At 50.7% G+C, this 17,361-nt stretch overlaps 1 long non-coding RNA gene across 1 annotated transcript in view; it reads right to left on the minus strand.

The window, feature by feature from the left end:
• Positions 1-1,579: 1,579 nt before the first annotated feature.
• LOC139035278 (uncharacterized) overlaps positions 1,580-17,361 on the minus strand; it is a 49,050-nt gene continuing 33,268 nt past the window's right edge. The window contains exon 2 of the long non-coding RNA XR_011487946.1: positions 1,580-2,903. This is a non-coding gene — a long non-coding RNA (uncharacterized lncRNA). The remainder of the gene's footprint in view (positions 2,904-17,361) is intronic.

The raw sequence follows: 17,361 nt of genomic DNA on the forward strand, positions 1-17,361 counted from the left end.
CTGGTGGTTCAGATGGTAAAAGAATCCACCTGCAATGTGGGAGACTGGGGTTCAATCCCTGGGTTGGGAAGATCCCCGGGAGAAGGGCATGGCAACCCACTCCAATATTCTTGCCTGGAGAATCCCCATGGACAGAGGAGCCTGGTGGGCTGCAGTCCACAGGGTCGCAAAGAGTTGGACATGACTGAGCAACTAAGTAGCAGCGGCAGGGGGCTCTTTTAAACACTAACGTTTCATCATTCTAATGCCAAGTCTTGATATTCAAGGCCTTCTGGATTCTTCATTCAGCTTCTCTCTTTATGGGACCCTGCAAGGGTCTTTGGGGAACCTCCAGTCCAGTTTCACCATTTTTCAGACAAAAAATCTAAGGCCCAGAAAGAGAAAGGGAAGATCACACAGCAAGCCAGTAGCAGAGCCAGGACAAGAAGCAGACACCTGCCTCCCAGCCCAGGGCTCTTTCTTCGCAATACTCTCTTCAACCTGATCACCCCTCTACCCCAACTCCAACACAGGCATTCTTTTTTTTTTAATATTTTATTTATTTATTTCACTGTGCCAAGTCTCATTTGCAGCTTGTGGGGTCATTTTAGCAGCAGCAGAGATCAAACCCAACCAGGGATCAAACCCAGGTCTCCTGAATTGGGAGCATGAAGTCTTTGTCACTGGACCACCACCAGGGAAGTCTCCAACACTTAGATTCTTAACACAATCATCACTACCCCCACCCAGACTTACGTCCCCCTACCCAAGCCGACTCTTGGTGTCGACTCTTCTTTCTACCTTTGCTTACACAGCAAGGTCATTCCCTCACCTCCATTCAACTTCCAGGGCCTCCACCTCCAGGAAGCCCATCCTGGTTTTCAGGCCAAACCCATTCACACTCCACACCCTTCCCTAAACCACCCATATTTGCCAGAACCCAGCAACTAGGGCTTGGCTCACTCACATTAGTCAGTGTCCTGGTCTGTCTCGCCAGGTAGGATGCCCACTCCACGGAGTTGGTCAGAGTCTCCTCACCTTTCTTCTTCTCCTCTTCCTCCTTTTATATCCCCAAGCTCAATATACAACTGCTCAGAGTAACAAGCAGCAAAAAGAGCATGGCATTTGAGGTCAGACAGATGGAGGTGCAAATCCCAGCCCTGTGTATCCTGGGCTGGTTCACCTTAATCCCTCTGAGCCTCAACCTCCCTTATCTACAAAATGGGTCCCCCTTATCCCCTAAGGCTGCTACGAGGATAAAATGACATTACCCATATTACAGGCCTAGCACTTAGTAGGTTCTGGATAAATGAGAGTTCCCTTCCCCACAGCCTTTCTCAGTGAATCCCCAAGACACCAGGAGAAAAAGGCTCCTCTGGGCTTGGAGGTGGGCAGAACATGAACACTCTCTCACTCCCTTCCTCAACAGGCTATGAGCAGCCTGTGTGCAGAAACGTGAGGCGTCTCCAACCCCCTTTCCCCACCCCCAACAATCTGTTTTAACCCTCCCATCACAAATGCCTTGTTTATTTCAATATCATTCATTTGGATTTTCCATTCATGCAAAAAAAAAAAAAAGAAGAAAAATTACAAAATCAGATTTAAGAGGAAAAGAAGTATTTAATGAGTCAAACTGTCTGCAGCCCTGTTTCTTTCTCAGGAAAAAGTGGCTGTGATTCTGGCAAGAGAGAAGGCAGTGCAACAGCTTCACTTCACTGCAGCTGCCAGAAGAAGTGCATTTCAGAGTGGAACAGAACCTCCAAACAGTACATCTCCCCGCCAGGCGCTTCCTGTGCCGAATTCAGCTTGGCAGGTGACGCTCCAGCTCGAGCAGGGATCCAGCCCTGACATGAGCAACCGCAAGGTTCTCCGTTCCTGCCTGCCTCCAGCACGGGAGGAACCAGCCCCGCCAGGCTCTTGCAAACCGCTGACCACTGGGCTCAGGGCTCCAAGAGCGGAGGAAGGCAGCTGGAAAAGCTGGACACACCTGGCCGGTGGCCAAAGAAACCTGGACCCCTCCCTGTTCCACAATATTCAGGGACTAGAACTTCCCTCTCGCCAAATGAGGGAGGTTTGGCACAAAGATCAGATCCCGGACTTGCTGCTCAAAAAATGTCCAGGAAATCTGCAGCTTCTTTGCACTTTCAAAGGTGTCGCTCTAGAGGGCTGCTCTGAATTCCAAGGACTGAACTCCAAAAGGGTTCTATCCCCACCCCTCAAAAGAGGAGAAGATCTGAAAAAGCAGGTACTAGTACATGACCTTCAGATATGCAGAAGAGAGACTGCCCCAGGGCAGAGAGCAGGCTGGATCAGGCTGGTGTTCCTCTCCCCTGACTCAAACCCCACACCTCTATTAATGTAGCCCACTGACTCATACTGAACCTACTGGGTCCCTGAACTCCTAAATCCCTTTCTTGTAAGCTGCTGTTCCTCTCTACCATTTTTTTCCTGTCAGCAAGATGGGCCCCAGCATTTATCCTCGTGACATTTCATCCTGCTAAGTTCACCTCTTCACTCCAGTCTGTTGAGATCTCCCTAGATCCTGATCCTGCTATCTGAGCTTTTCTCTGTCCTTTTTCTCTATCCCCCCTACTTCCTACTGTCAAAGGCCTGCATGCTCTGCCTGGTCGTTGGCATATACTGGTCAGAACTGGGGAGCAGGCAGAGGCCCACAGCAGCCTCTAAAGACCTTTACAGACTGACCTGTTCCCACCTATAAGAACATTCCATGGTTGTCCTTCAGATGGGAGCCCCTGCTGAGCCCTTACACCATCCATCATGTCTTCACGAGTCACGAGAGATCCTGTCCAGTGTCTGGGAGAGCAGCGTGATATAGCAGAAAGGGTCAGGCAGATCCAGGCTTGAATCCCAGCTCCGCGGGTCTTGGGCAAGTCACTTAACTTCCTGGAGATTCAGTTTCTCATCTGCAAAATAAAGAATGGTCACATCTAGTGCACAAGCTTCTGAAGATCAAGACTATGTATGTGGTGGGACTTCCCTGGTGGTCCAGTGGTTAGGAATCCGCCTGCCAATGCAGGGAACATGAGTCTGATCCCTGATCTGGGAAGATTCCACATGCTGCGGGTAACACCACAACTACTGAAGCCAGCACACCACAACAGTGAGAAGCCTGAGCATCACAACTAGAGAGTCGCCCCTGCTTGCCGCAACTTGAGAAAGCCTGTGCACAGCAATGAAGACTCAGGGCAGCCAAAAATAAATAAACAAGATTAAAAAAAAAAAAGACCACGTGAGACATCCAGTACCAGTAGGTGCTCAGTAAACAGACTCCAGTCCACCACATGCTAGCTTTCCTCCTTCAGCCACCAGTCATTAAGCCGGAGAGAATCTGAAAGACGTGTCTGGTCTGGTGAACCCACGCTGGCTCCAACGGTCTCTGCCTTGTTTTCTGAGTGTCCCAGATTTTACCACCCATGCTTGGCCCTCACACTAATTTGAGATCAGCCAAAACCCTGGCTCATTTTCATGTGAATTTCTGTTAGGACATTCTTCCCTTCCTGGATCTGTGCAGTTTTGTTTATACACATAAAATAATAACAGTGATAATAGCAGCCTAATCCTTTCAATCCTGGTATGAAATTAAAAGCATCTCTATTTTGCCTATGAGGAGACTGATGGCAGTCCAGAGGTTAAGACTTCATCTTCTAACGCACAGGGTGCAGGTTGGATCCCTGGTCAGGGAGCTGAGATCTTACATGCCTTGCAGCCAAAAAACCAAAACATAAAACAACAGAAGCAATATTGTAAAAAATTCGATAAAGATTTTTTAAATGGTCCACCTCAAAAATTTAAACATATACATAAATATGTCACAAGTGAACTTATCTACCAAACAGAAGCAGGCTCACACACAGAGAACAGACGTGTGGTTGTCAAGGACGGGGGAGGTGGCATGGACTGGGAGTCTGTAATTAGCAGATATAAACTGATACATATAGGAAGAATACACAGTAAGGTTCTACTGCATAGCCCAGGGAACCATATTCAATATCCTGTGATAAACCAGAATGGAAAAGTATATGTGTGTGTGTGTGTGTGTGTCTGTGTGTGTGTGCGAAGCACTTTGCTGTACAGTGGAAATTAACACAAAATTGTAAATAACTATACTTCAATAAAATAAAACAAAAGAAAGTGACACTTACATGCTCAATAGCCACACATGCTTGGCCAATGGCTCCTGTGTTGGAAAGCTCACACCTAGACAGTTTTCCATTAATTCCCTCATTCAGAGAGATACTCCCTGTTACAAATGCCTGAAAACCTACTTAAGTTACCACATACCACAGACCTGGGTCACTGTACAGGAAGGTTGATGAATGTCATCATGTCAGTCAGAATGATTTAGGGACCCCAATGCCTCTTCCAGCTAATATGTTTTTTCCGTCCCCCTCCAACTCTTTTCCAAAACAACTGTCTTTACCTGGTCTTCACCTCCCTTTTTGATACCCTGAAATCTATTATTCATTCTCAGAACTCTGTCAAAACTGCTCCTGGAAAGATAAGCAACTTTCTCTTAAAAAGGAACTTCCCCTTTCTCCTCCCTTTCCATCCTTTATCTGCACCTTGGTGATGTCAGCTCTTACTGGCCCATAGATGGTGCGCTATGATTAACAGCATTTTCAGGGGGAAAAGAAAGTGACACTTAATAGAACTCTTGGAAAGAGATTATGAAGTTATTCATGGGTTCATTCATTCAACAAATATTTATTGAACACACAGTGAGACAGAGATGGTTCTAATAGTGGGGATACTAACATGAACAAAAGAGCTAAAATTTCTACCCTCTTAGAGTTTATATTCTGGCAGAGGAGAGAGAAATTAGAAACTAAATAAATATAATATGTTCAATAGTGATGGATGCTGAGACTTCCCTGGTGGTCCAGTGGCTAGGATTCTGCATTCCCAATGCAGGGGGCCCGGCTTTGACCCCTGATCAGGGAACTAGACCCCACATGCCACAACTAAGACCCAGCAGAGCCAAATAAATATATAAATATTTTTTTAAAAAATAGTGATGGCTGCGATAGAGAATTTTAAAGCAGAGAAGGAGTAGGAAACAGGAAGGGCACAGTTTTAAGCTCTCAGGTCCTCATCCTTACTAATTCTTCTATTAAGCAAAACACACTCATAGATCTTTCCCCACACACTGTCTCTCTCTCTCACACACACACACACACACACACACACACACACACATGCCCAGTTTATTCAAGCCTCAGGGTCACCCTCCCTTGAGGTCACCCAGGGAGACAAAAGTCAGAACTAGCAGAACCCTCAGCGGCCAGAGGGAAGTGATGCTGGCAGAGAGGCACCAGCTTGCCTGATGCCAGCGGCACCCACAGAGGTACCCACACTTGGGAACACCCACACATAAGCACACAGACTTGTACACACATATTCACACAAAAACGCAAACCCCCATTCCCTTCTTATAGGCAACCCGGTGGGGTGAGGTTTGGAGAGCTTCTGACAATTTCGGTGTTGCTTGTTCACTTCACCCTCCCCCACACACCCTACCCTTCCCAGCTGTTTCAGCATCTTCTTCCTGTCCTGACCAGCAGCCGCAAGTTCCCTGGATGGCAGGTGTGTGCATACAGATGCATCCTACGTGAACGTGTAGGCATGTGGTTTGCAACTGGGGAGGACACGTTTGTGTGTTAAGAATTCACACACAGGGAGTCTGCGGCATATGTGTGTGTGTGTGTGTGTGTGTGTATGCACATGTGTGTGCACGCTCCCAAGAAGACAGAGAAATTTATAATCTAAATCTTGCTTCTCCGGGGGATGAAAGCAAAGCAAAGTTCAGGTTTAAATCACACGACCACGGGCAGGAGGGGTATCCTTGCCTTACATGATTATCTGCCATGTGCAAGGGAAAGGGCTGGCAGGCAGGAGGCAGCCAGCAACCCGTCAGCAGGGAGTCATTTGTTGTCTCCAGGCCCCTGGGACCCGCTGTGGCTGCTCCGGGAAGGCGGGAGACCCAGAGAGCAGCAGCGACAAGCACGTTCCTGTCCCAGGTGCTGGGGGATGGGAGAGGAAGGGGCCGGCATCCAGCCCAGGCTTCCGGGTGCTAAAGAAAAGCAGAGAGGGGAGGTAGGAGTCTGCAGGCCAGAGAAGCCCAGCCACTTGGCCTGGAGGGAGAAAGGGGGTTCATGCAAGAAGTGGTCCCAGTGCAGATCCCACCCCGTCAACCTCTTCACCAGCCAGAATAACACCCTCAGGGTTCTAGGATGTCTGAGTCTTAGCCTGAGTTTGCCTGATTCTTCCTCCCTGGGACCATCGACTCTTCCCTCTGCTCCATGCCTTTCTCTCTGTTTCTGTGTGTTTGTTCTTTGTCTTTCTGTCTCTGGGATTTGTTTTTTGTCTGTGTCTGGCTGTCTGGCCGTCTCTCTCCATCCATCTGTTTGTCTTTCACTCTCCAAGTTCCTCTATCAGTTCCCGTAACCTCAAGGTTTCCCTCTGCTGACCTCTGTCTGCTGTGGCCTTGTTGGTGACACATCACACCTCTCCCAGGGTGGCACATTATTCCATCTGAGCCTCTTGGCATTTGTGCGGGAGGGGGAATGTGGTGGTACAGGTTGGGAGAGTTGGAATTAAAAACCCCATTTTACAGATGAGGAAACCAAGCCCCCAGAAGCTAAAAGCCTTGCTCAAGGCCACGCAGCTGGCTTTGAATTTAAAATCCAGGTGTGTTTCCACTGTGTGATTGGCTCCCCAACCTCCTCATCACCTGGAAGCATGAGCAGCTCCCCCCAGTCTCCCAATCCTAAAGTGAAGAGAGTTTAAGGACCCAGTGCCACACAATGGCTCATCCCCAGCCCAACAAAAACTGCTTTTGGTTCACTAAACTTCCTAGAAAACATAAGGACTGAGATGCCATCTTGGGTTCTCTGTGTATGTCCTCCAAGGATGCCCCATCCCAGCCCCTCTCTCCCCCGACATTGGAAGTGTGTGCACATCCCACATTCCCCAGGCCCACCTGGGATGAATAGGCTTCCTGCTTCTCAAGTAGGTGCTTCTTGGGGGCTCAGTCTTCCCATCTGTACAATGGGGACATTGGGTCTCCCTCACACTGCTGAGCTAGGCCCCTGCTCCAACCAACACAGCAGCTCCTCTCCCTCTCTAGGACCCTGATCTCTAAAAAAAAACCTAACTTCAGCCACCAAGAGCCCTTGGACACCTCTGAAGGACTGCTGCAATTCCAACTGGGCCCAAACTGCTCTTGACCACATGCATAGGCAGCAACCACGAAGCCACGGGCCCAGACACAGAGGTTCATCTGCAGTAGCAAAGTCCCACAGCCTCCCAAGCCCCCACCACTGCCTCCAGCCCCCACCGGGGAGGCGTCAGCGCCAACGACCCGCCAGGGCCAGCCCATTTTCCTTTCTTTTCATTGCCGGCTCCGCGCGTAGTTATAGAACCAGGTCTCCACAGAGTAATTTACTGGCAGAATCTCTCCCAGAATCCAGCTTGAAACCAAGCTGTAAAAACAGCTTCGAGTGTAAATAATTCATGCAGACAATATGACTTTTTTATGTAAATTCGGTGCATTAACCCTCTATTATAATGATGGACGACAGATAGGGGCGACGTTGCCTTGGTAAGAGCTAATGGATGGCCGCCATAAATTCACTGCACATTTTATTGTGTTGCTGGAAATTGTGCCTTCAGGCAATGCTGTTTACTTTTATGTAAAACTCTAGGTTCCCTAAATATTACAAATATTTTACATCCAGCTCCTCAGCATTTGGGCTCTGCCCACAAATCAAGCTTTCTCCATGTGAGTTGTAATTAAAGGTTTGTTGTTTTTTTTTTCCTGGGACAATTATCTCCAACTATAAAGAGAAATATTTTTCCCCTTTAGATGTTCCGTCATTGACTTATTAACAAATCCTTTGAAGAAGAAGGTGGTAAGCGACTCACTGTGGTACTTGGCACTAGCGGGTCGTGGGAGAAGGGGCGCTGTGGGTCCAAGAGCTTGGTGGCTGGCTGTTATGTCTGGCAGCCACTCCGGTTTATTTACACATATGATATTCTGGGCCTTCCTCCCCCTTCTTCTTCTATAATTCATGACCACTTTAGCAGGGTAATTCCTCCAGCCACCTCTGCAAGAGATGGGCCCCTTGCAAGCCCCCTGCCCATGTTCCTCTGGGGATGAAGACACCGGGGCCTTATGCCTGAGAGGGTCAGAAGTAGCGTCTTGGCAGCTGGCAGCCCGCACACAAGCCAATTCATCCCTTCCTTGGCCCCCATCCGCTCACTGGCCCAGAGTGCCTTGGACGGAAACTCGGGGTTTCTTGCATTGATTCTCGTTCAGTCCAAAGTGCTGGAAAGGCCCTTCTGGCTCAGTCCCAGCCCAGGGAAAAGGTCGCGAGGATGCCATTGAGTCCTGCATGAGGCCTGGGGAGAGGAAGGCTGAGGACCTCAGAAGCTTCTTAATGAATGGAGGCAACAGCTGGAGCAGCAGCCCTCTTTAAAAATAATCCTCACACTTGTTTATTATTGTCATTAATATTAATAGCCACTCTGGTAATATTCATCTAGCTGCATTAATATCCTCCAGGAACACCTGGGATCTCCAAGCACTCCTAAGGGCATGTGGACTCTGGCTGCAGCGCCCCTACCTCTCTGCCTGACCCTCCCCAGGGTATCACTCCCACCCTAACCGGGTGCCAAACCACCCTCTGCCCGCCCCAGGAGACCCAGAGCCATGAGGGATTTGGAATCATTTCTAAGTCCCGGGGGCTTTACTGGGAGAATGGGACCACAGGCCAAGGACCCTGAACATTTCCTGCCTCTCCCAGGGCACAGGAAGGTTCTGACAAAGGTGGCTTAAGAAAGAAAGATAGTTCATTTCCCCCCAAGGGCTCAATTTCCTGCAGAATCAGAAAAAAAAGACATGTTGGTTAAAAACAAAGATGAGATATCATTTTTCACCGATTAGATTGGCAAAGATAATTATAATAATAATGCAACAGCAGCGACCAGCTCGCTTCCTGTATGCAACCACTTAGCCCTCCCTGCCTGCTTACGCTGACTTTCACCGACTCTCCCGACAACCCCTTCCACGTACCTTTTATGAGACTGTAAAAAGCAACACCTTTGCGGAAAGCAATTTACAATGTGTGATGAAATGCAAGCTCCACTTACCCTTTGACCCAGCAATCCCATTTTTGGGAATTTTCCGTATGTCAGTCATTGAAAATACTGCTCCCTTTAAGTGAAGTCCTCGTGCTGTTCCCCTCAACACCCACCCATCATTTTCCCTTCCTCTGTCTCCTGTCCACTCATCTTTCAACCTGAAAGTCACCTCCTTAGAGAAGCCCTCCCTGACTCCTGAGTCTAAGTTACCTTCTCCTGTCTGACTCTCTCTCTTTTCCTTCGTACTATGTGTACTTTTGTACTGCATATCATGTGCTAATTGGATAGTTATTTCTGTAAATGCTTAAGACATAAGCTCATCGCAAAAAATCGCTGTCTTCCCTGCTGGCAGGGGCTGGTTGTCCTGTCTCCTCACTACATCATAAACTCTGCAAAAACAAGGACCGACCATGTAGTTTTATTCCCCATTCCTATTCCCAGCCCGGCACAGGCCTGGTATGTAGAATACCCTTGACTAACATCTGTGGCACGAATGAATGAATGAATGCACAAAGATAGGCACGTAGACAATCATTGCAGGGATGTTTACAAGAGCAAAACAATTGGAAAAACATCTATCGCCATCAGCTGGGGACTGGGTAAGAGAGGTGCATTCAAACATATAATACAGGCATTCAAACTTTGAGGTGGGTCTATATGTATTGACATGAAGGATGTCCATGACATATTGCTGAGTGGGGGAAAAAAAAAAACAGGTGACAGAACAGCATGTGTCGTCTGATCTCACTCAGGGTAGAATTGCATACGTGGAGTCTATTTGTGTATATTTATGCACAGAGAGAAGTCTGGAAGGACGCTCACCAAAATGTTATGTGGTTATCTCTGGATGGTGAAATCTGAGGTGATTTTTACATTTTTCTTTGAACTTTTCCATATTGTCTGAATTTTTTGCAATGAGCATATGTATCCTTTTTTACAAAATGATAAAGCTGCCTTCAAAAGAAAAAAAAAGTATAGGTACATTAAGAAAGAATGGGAGAGGGGAGTGCCTTATGAAGGGCTCAACCCCCAGCCAGGCAAACCCAGTAGAAGCTGGGGCAGGGGCAGGGGCGGCGGGGCTGTCCCCCCCTCTGCTGTGGGCTAGGTACCCTCCAAGGCTACAGGGGAGATTTGGAGCCCCGGAGCCCCTGCACCCCATCTTCTCAGGGCACGTCATGCCTGTCCAGAGTGGAGTTTCTAAATAGGGATTTCCGCATTTGATTCTTCTGACATGCTTTACCGCCTCAGAGCTGTTTTGCAAAATTCATAGCGGTTTTCGCAGGCTCCAAGCTTCCTGGGACCAATTCCATTTTGAACAATAGCGGAGTGTCTGCTTGCGGGTGGGGTTGGCCCACCCCAGAGCAGCCTCCCAGCCCCTGTGAGCTGGGACTGTGCGGCTGAGAGTCGAGGCCACGGCATGAAAATACATGAGCTCGCCTCGTCCTTGTCCTCACCCTGCTCCAGTCCAGGGGGGCCAGCGGAAGGAGAGAGCCATCCCCCTCTCCCAGCCCTCCTGTGTCCTGATGGGACTCTCCCCGCAAGAGGTGAGGGAATCAAGGCCCTTCCCCACATCACCCCCTTTCTACTGCTTCACCTCCTACCATCTCCTTTCCCAAGAACCACCTAAAACCCCAAGAAGCTAACTGACTTGGCAAGCCAAGGTCACAGGGTTGGACAGTGGGAGGGTGTGGGGTGGGGTCCCTGCTGTTGTCCTGTGCATGCCTTCATTGAAAAAAGCTTGGTAGGAATTTCCTGCTGGTCCAGTGGTTAGTACTTGGCGCTTTCACCATCATGGCCCTGGATTCAATCCTTGGTCAGGGGATCTGAGATCCCACAAGCCATGCGGGGCAGCCCCCCAAAAATCAAAATCAAACAAAACAGCTTGGTGCCCCATTCCTTAAAAGAAATCCAAGAGGTCTAGCAGCAAGGTCATTACCCCCAACTAAGCCACAGAAGACCCCTTCGCTTGCCTCTGTGTCCTTAACTCTGCCCTCCCTCAGTCAGGATCCAATACCCTGTACCCAGAACCACATTTATAAAATTTATAAAACTTCACGTTGCCTGGGGAGGGCGGGGCAGTTCAGGCAGAATCTCTGCTCCTTAGGCTGATAACACAGGTCTTTCTGCTGTGGCTTCTACCCCACTCCAGCCACACCCATCTCCAGTCTTCACTGAGTGACTTACAATCATCCCAGCCTTCTGCGCTGTCACACTTCCCACCCACCCCCTCCACCCCCGCCCCAACCATGCATCTCCCTCCCCTCTCACCCGGCTACTTTCTACTCCTGCTCTAGGATCCAGCTTGGTGGTCACCTCATCCGGGAAGTCGTCCCACATCACCCCTACAGACCACTTATTCACCAAATACTTCATCAGCCCCTATGATGTGCTGTCGGAAGTTCCTAGGGGGCAGGGATATATCACCAGGGCTCAGCTTTAATCGACTTCACAACTGTATGGCAATGGCCCAGATCATCAGCCCCATCTGATCCGTAGATCAAAGAACCAAGGACCCCCTGGGCAAGCTTTGGACAAGAGCAAGAAGGGGAAAGGAAAGGTTTCCTAAAACACCAAACTGACCTGGCAATCCCCTACAGTCAGTGCCTCCTCCCAACTGTCTCCCCTAAACATTCCACCCACTTACCCACCTCCAGGCCCCTGCAGGGGGCCTTCGTGCTCTCTCTCCTGCACTCTCCCACCTCTCTAAGCCTTTTATAATTCTTCCCATACACCACTTTCTCTCTCACTGCTGGGCTTTTGCATCTGCTCTTTACCTCTACCTATGACAGTCCTCTGTTCTTATTTAATCAATTTCTGCGTGGTATTGATTTTGACTCAGCAACACCTTGTAGTCCCCTCCTCTCCCCTTCCTCCCCATTGCCTTGCTCAGGGTCACTGTCTCCAGGTTACCCCTCACCTGCAGTCAGCGCCTCCCCACAGAAGCTAGACCCAGACTCTCCTTCCTAAAGGTCTTCTTCACTGGCTCCCCCATGCACTGGGTGGCCTCCACCAGCTACACACTCCCCAGCTCCTGCAACTCTCTCCCTGTCTCAAGCCACCCCAAAGGGGCCAGACAACTCCATGCCTGTGCTCCGCAGCCTGGCTTGCTCTTTTCTGCTTCTTCATCTGACTCACCTCTTCTCGTCCTCCAAGACCCTGCTCAACAACTGCCTCCTCCCAGAAGCCTTCCCTGACCCCCATCCCACCCCATCTCCTGCTCAGGGCTAAATGAGTTTCATTCCAACACTTTGCCATCACCCTCATGGCCTTGATGTCACTGCCTAGGTATGGGTTCATCTCCCCACAGCACCGGGAGCTCCTTGACAGAGGGCATCCAGCACCCAGTGAATGCTCATTACGCAGGATCAGATCATCAGTCCCAGTTTATAGGTGTGGAAAATGAGGCATAGGGAGGGAAAGCGACTCTCCCAAGAACACAGAACTGCCAAGTGGTGCATATGGGCTTGAACTCAGATGTCACTATTCCCAGTGGGCTGTTCTTTCCACTGCATCACAGCTTCAATTAGGAACCACTCTAGCAGGCATCTCATACACACATATACACACACATACTTCAACATGTATAGAAATGCACATGGGTCTATCCAAACAGAGACACACACAGCCCTACTGACACACAGATGAACAGACACAAACAGCAGACTCCATAGGCGTGCCTGATACACATGAATGCTCATACATGTGTGCCAACTAATATATACAGATGAACACAAACATACACATCCATGCACATGTGCATTTGTTCACATAACCCACACAGATGCACAGACACACACTGAGTATATCCAGGTGCACATACAGACATGTGCGGACACATAACTTCACACACACCTACCCAGTCACAAATACACAGACCAGCAGACATGTCCCTGGCCACACAAAGATGTACACACACATATTCAGAGAGGCAGGCATATAAAACCTCATTCTTAGTCACTCACTCCTGGGTCATCACAGGCACACACAGACACAGGGGTGCCCTCATGTACCACTCAGGCGCCTTCATGTCAACACAGAGGCACGTGTGCATTCACACACACGCGAGGATACATGCAAACTCACAGACCCTCTCAAGAAGCAGTGCACACACACATGAACCGGCGTCCAGAGAAACACACACAGGCAGACACGCTTAGTGAACCGCCAGGTCAAAGGGAGCTGTCTGCTAGGGGCGGGGGCCTGTCTGAGGTACCTCGGGGCGCTCACATTTTTGCAGCTCAGGAAGGCAGCTGACATACCAGCCCGGCTGTGATGGTATTTTGCATAAATGCTAATGTATTAATTACCATGTACAGTACACAGAGCTGCCATTTAAAAGAAAAAGTTAAGACTTTTTAATTCAAAAGCCCCATGCGGGGTGGGGGTAGGGGGCCTGCCCTGCGCAGTGGGTGGAAGCAGGCAGGGTAGCCGTGCCCACGCCCACTGTCCCAACACATGGGCCCCCGCCTGCAGCCTCCAGCCCAGGCTGCCCCCAGGGTCAGCCAGCCAGGACTCAGCCTTGGGGGCCCTGGTGCTCCCCACCCCCACCACCCCCCAGGACCACGGCACATCTGGAGCTGTGGGGGGGAGGAGGGGTAGGGAGAATGGGGGAGGACCCCTTAAGGAGGGGGCAGCGCGGGGGCAGGATTCAGAGCTGAGATGGACGGGTCAGCAGGTTCCTTTCCTCCACGCAATCCATTCTCTGCAAGGGAACCCGAGTAACCTTTTAAACCAGTGCATCAGATTATGTCATGCCCTGGCTTTAATCCTTTCAAAGGCTTCCCATGGCTCTCGGAGGAAAGTTCACACTCCTTAAGAGCCTGTAAAGCCCGATGTGAGCTGGATCTCTCTTACTTCCCCAGGCCTCTTCTAGTCACATAGCCAGCTCATCCTCACATCTCCAGGCAGGTTGCTCCTCATCCACCAGGCCTCTGCTCCCCCAGCGCCTCTTTGGGGCCTCTGCCCTGACTGCCCCTGGCCACCCCATCCAAAGGAATCCCTCTCCCTATCCCTTATCCCCTCTACGTAGCACACTTCATTAATGTAGCCTTCTTTTTTTATTTTTTTGACTTGATACTATTCATGTCCCCCACTATAAAGGAGTTTTGGAAAACCAGGATTTTGCAGACCTAGTTTCATCACAATATCTCTCCTCCTTGGAAAGGGTCTGGTATTCAGGACAGGCTCAGCTAAAAGTTTGTTAAAGGAAGGAATTCCCTGCTGGTCCAGTGGTTAAGACATGGGTTTTCACTGACACAGGCCCAGGTTCAATCTCTGGTTGGGGAACTAAGATCTCATAAGTCATAAATAAATAAATAAGCACCCCCCAAAATGTTTGTTAAACAAGACCACAAAGTGGGATGAACAAGAAATGTCCTGTCTGCCCAGGTCCATTCCAGGTGCTAAAGTCAGGACAGCCCTGGCTCCTTCCTACCTCCCACAGGATGGCTCATGGTCCAGAGCAGGACACCGAAGCCCAGGGCAGAAGACATGTCCAGCATCACGCAGCATCTTAGAGACAAGTATCCTGGCCTCCAGAGTCCTCCAGCCAGCCGGCAGAAGGAGCCTCAAAGGATGCTGCTTAAACAGCAGCAAGGAGGGGCAACTCAGCCCTTTACCTTGTCCCTCACTTTCACATCCAGTCTTATACAGGCCTGGGAAGCATCATTTCCCCAATTTCAGAAGGAATTAAGGTGCTGAGATATAGGTCAAGCATCCAACAACTCTCAGGTTGTCAGAGGAGGAGTCAGGATTTAAATCCATGTTGGCTGCCAAATTGAGGCTTCCTCTGCTGGACCATGAACCTGCTGTCCCCTCCAGACCCTCAGGGGTGCTTCTGGCAGCTGGAGCATAGCAACAATAGGCCCCATCCTCCTAGGAGGCAGGAGAGCCAAAGTGGTCCTGCCAGGCAGGTGAAGAGGGACCTGGGACCCAGCTGGCCCACTCCCCAGACACAGGGTAGACTCCTCCATCCACCCTCATCCCCACCCAGCTGCCAGCTCTCAACATTCTAGATGCTGCACCTCTCCCAAACCCAGGCCCCCCGCTCTTCTCCCCAGGCCGCCTTCCCTGCCTACCCTAACGCAGGCTGCATCTCCACCCTCTCTCACCTACACTCTTGAGACAGCCTTTAGTCCAGATGCTTAGATCTGCCCTCCAGCCAGCCGTTAAAGTGATCCTCCCTAAGTTCAGATCATATTTCCCTTCCCAATGACTCCCCTCTGTCCACTGCACCACCGAATCCCCCTGCACCACCAAATCCCCCTGCACCGCCCTGATGCTGTTAACCCACACTCCTTGAGTTCAAATCCTGGCTCTGCCACTGACTAGCTGAACAGCCTTGGACAAATCACCTAGCCTCTCTGTGCTTCAACCACCTAATCTAAAGTGGGAATAATAATAGTATCCCCCCTCCTAGGGTCATTATAAGGATGAAACGAGTTAAAATATGCACAGCACCAAAAATAGTGCCTGGCATCTGAAAAGCACTAGGTAAGAGTGTGCTGTTCTTTACAATTTTTGTGTGTGTGATTACTTGATTTGTGGCTTTTTCCTTCATGACATTATAAATTCTAGGAAGAGGGGGTTTGGACTGGGATGACCGCTCAGACGCTTCTTTGCCCACTTGCCTCCCTCTCTGCCTGCGGTCTTTGTTCTGCTTTCCCCTGTTCTGGCTGGGTGTTGGCCCGGGAAAGAGGAGGAGGGCATGCCCCCGGCAGGAAATGCTGTCAGCATCAGCGTCTCGGGCCTGATGAAGATGACAGGCAGCAGCCAGAGACGACTGCTCCCCGCGGAGGGCCGGGTGGGGACGGTCCCCTCCAGAGCCCCAAGTTCCCCGGGGAGCCCCCACAGGGCCAAAGCTCCTTTTGTCCAGAAGGTCAGGAGCAGCTGGCCAGCTGTGGGATAGTTCCGCTGCCCCGCTGCAGCCAGCGGCCCAGATGTGCGTGTTTGCGCAGCCGAGTCCGGGCTCTGAGGGAGCCTTGTTGAGCATCATGAAAGGGGGCTTGTAAGGAGGCAGACAGCCTCCGCACCCGGGCCCGCCCGCCTCCAGGACAGCAACCAGGAATGCAACCCGCAGGAAGCCCTTCCTACCAGCCCTGCCAAGTGCCCTGCTCCTGCCCGAGGATCCGGGCCACTGGCACGAGCAGGTTCAACTTGCCAGCTGCAGACTGGATGTCTGGGTTCTGATCTGTCCTCAGTCTCCTCTTCTGCAAGATGAAGAGAGGCCCCAACCTCTCCTTCCAATGAGGAGCAAGGGAAGCTCACAGCCATACAGGCAGAAGAGAAGAAAGACCAGAAAGAACGTTCAGCTCCATGCACCTCAGTTTTTCCATCTGTAAATGGGGATGATAGCTACTGCTTCCTGGGGTTGTCCTAGGGACGAAATGCCAAAATGCCAAAACCGTGCATGTGCAGACACACAGGAGGTACTCAGCAGCTCTTTCTCCTTCTCTGTTCATCAGGCTCTAAAACAGGGCCTCTGAGGCTGCCTGCCTCGAGGGTGGAGGCTTACTCCTCGCCCTGTTCCAAAAGAAAAGCTGCTGCCGGAAACCCTCACCCCAGGCATGGTGCCCTTTGGCTGGGTGGGCTGTGTGCTGGGCACAAGACTCCATTTCCAGGTAGAAGAGTCTCTGCCCCCAATACGGTCTCCGGGCAGAGCTGGGCTCCTACCTCGGTCTGAGTGGTCCAGGCACAGCCCATTCTTGGCCTCCTCCAGCCCTGGGCAGAGGAGAACCGGGCTCAGCTGCTTCATCAGGTGGGGCTGTCCTGAGTAGAACTGGCCACTGGGCCACTCTAGTCTCTGGCACAGTCAGGCTCCGTATATCCCATGTCTGGCATAATCAGCCCCTGGGCAGGGTAGCCATGGGTCCAGTAAGCTCTCAGGCAGCCAAGGTAGGCAGAGTCCTGGGCATGGATGAGCCCCAGACACAGGGGGTTCTCAAAGGGTCTCTGAGAATAGTCGTTTGGGCTCAGTTACTCCACGGTCACCACCGGCCCCTGGACAGAGCTGGTTCCCGGGCATCGTTGGCCGACCAGGACATTGTCCATCCCGAGGCATGGTCAGCAGCCAGGCACTACACTCGGTCCCTTGGGCACAGTCAATCTTAGGACAAAGTAGACTCCTGACATGGTCCACTGGCTCCCCCACCCTTGATTAACATTCATAGACGCATCACCCCCCTCTCTTGTGGCCCCAGTCCCTCCTCAGGACCTGGAGAA

Source organism: Odocoileus virginianus, chromosome 5, assembly GCF_023699985.2.
Source record: "Odocoileus virginianus isolate 20LAN1187 ecotype Illinois chromosome 5, Ovbor_1.2, whole genome shotgun sequence".
Lineage (NCBI taxonomy): Eukaryota > Metazoa > Chordata > Mammalia > Artiodactyla > Cervidae > Odocoileus > Odocoileus virginianus.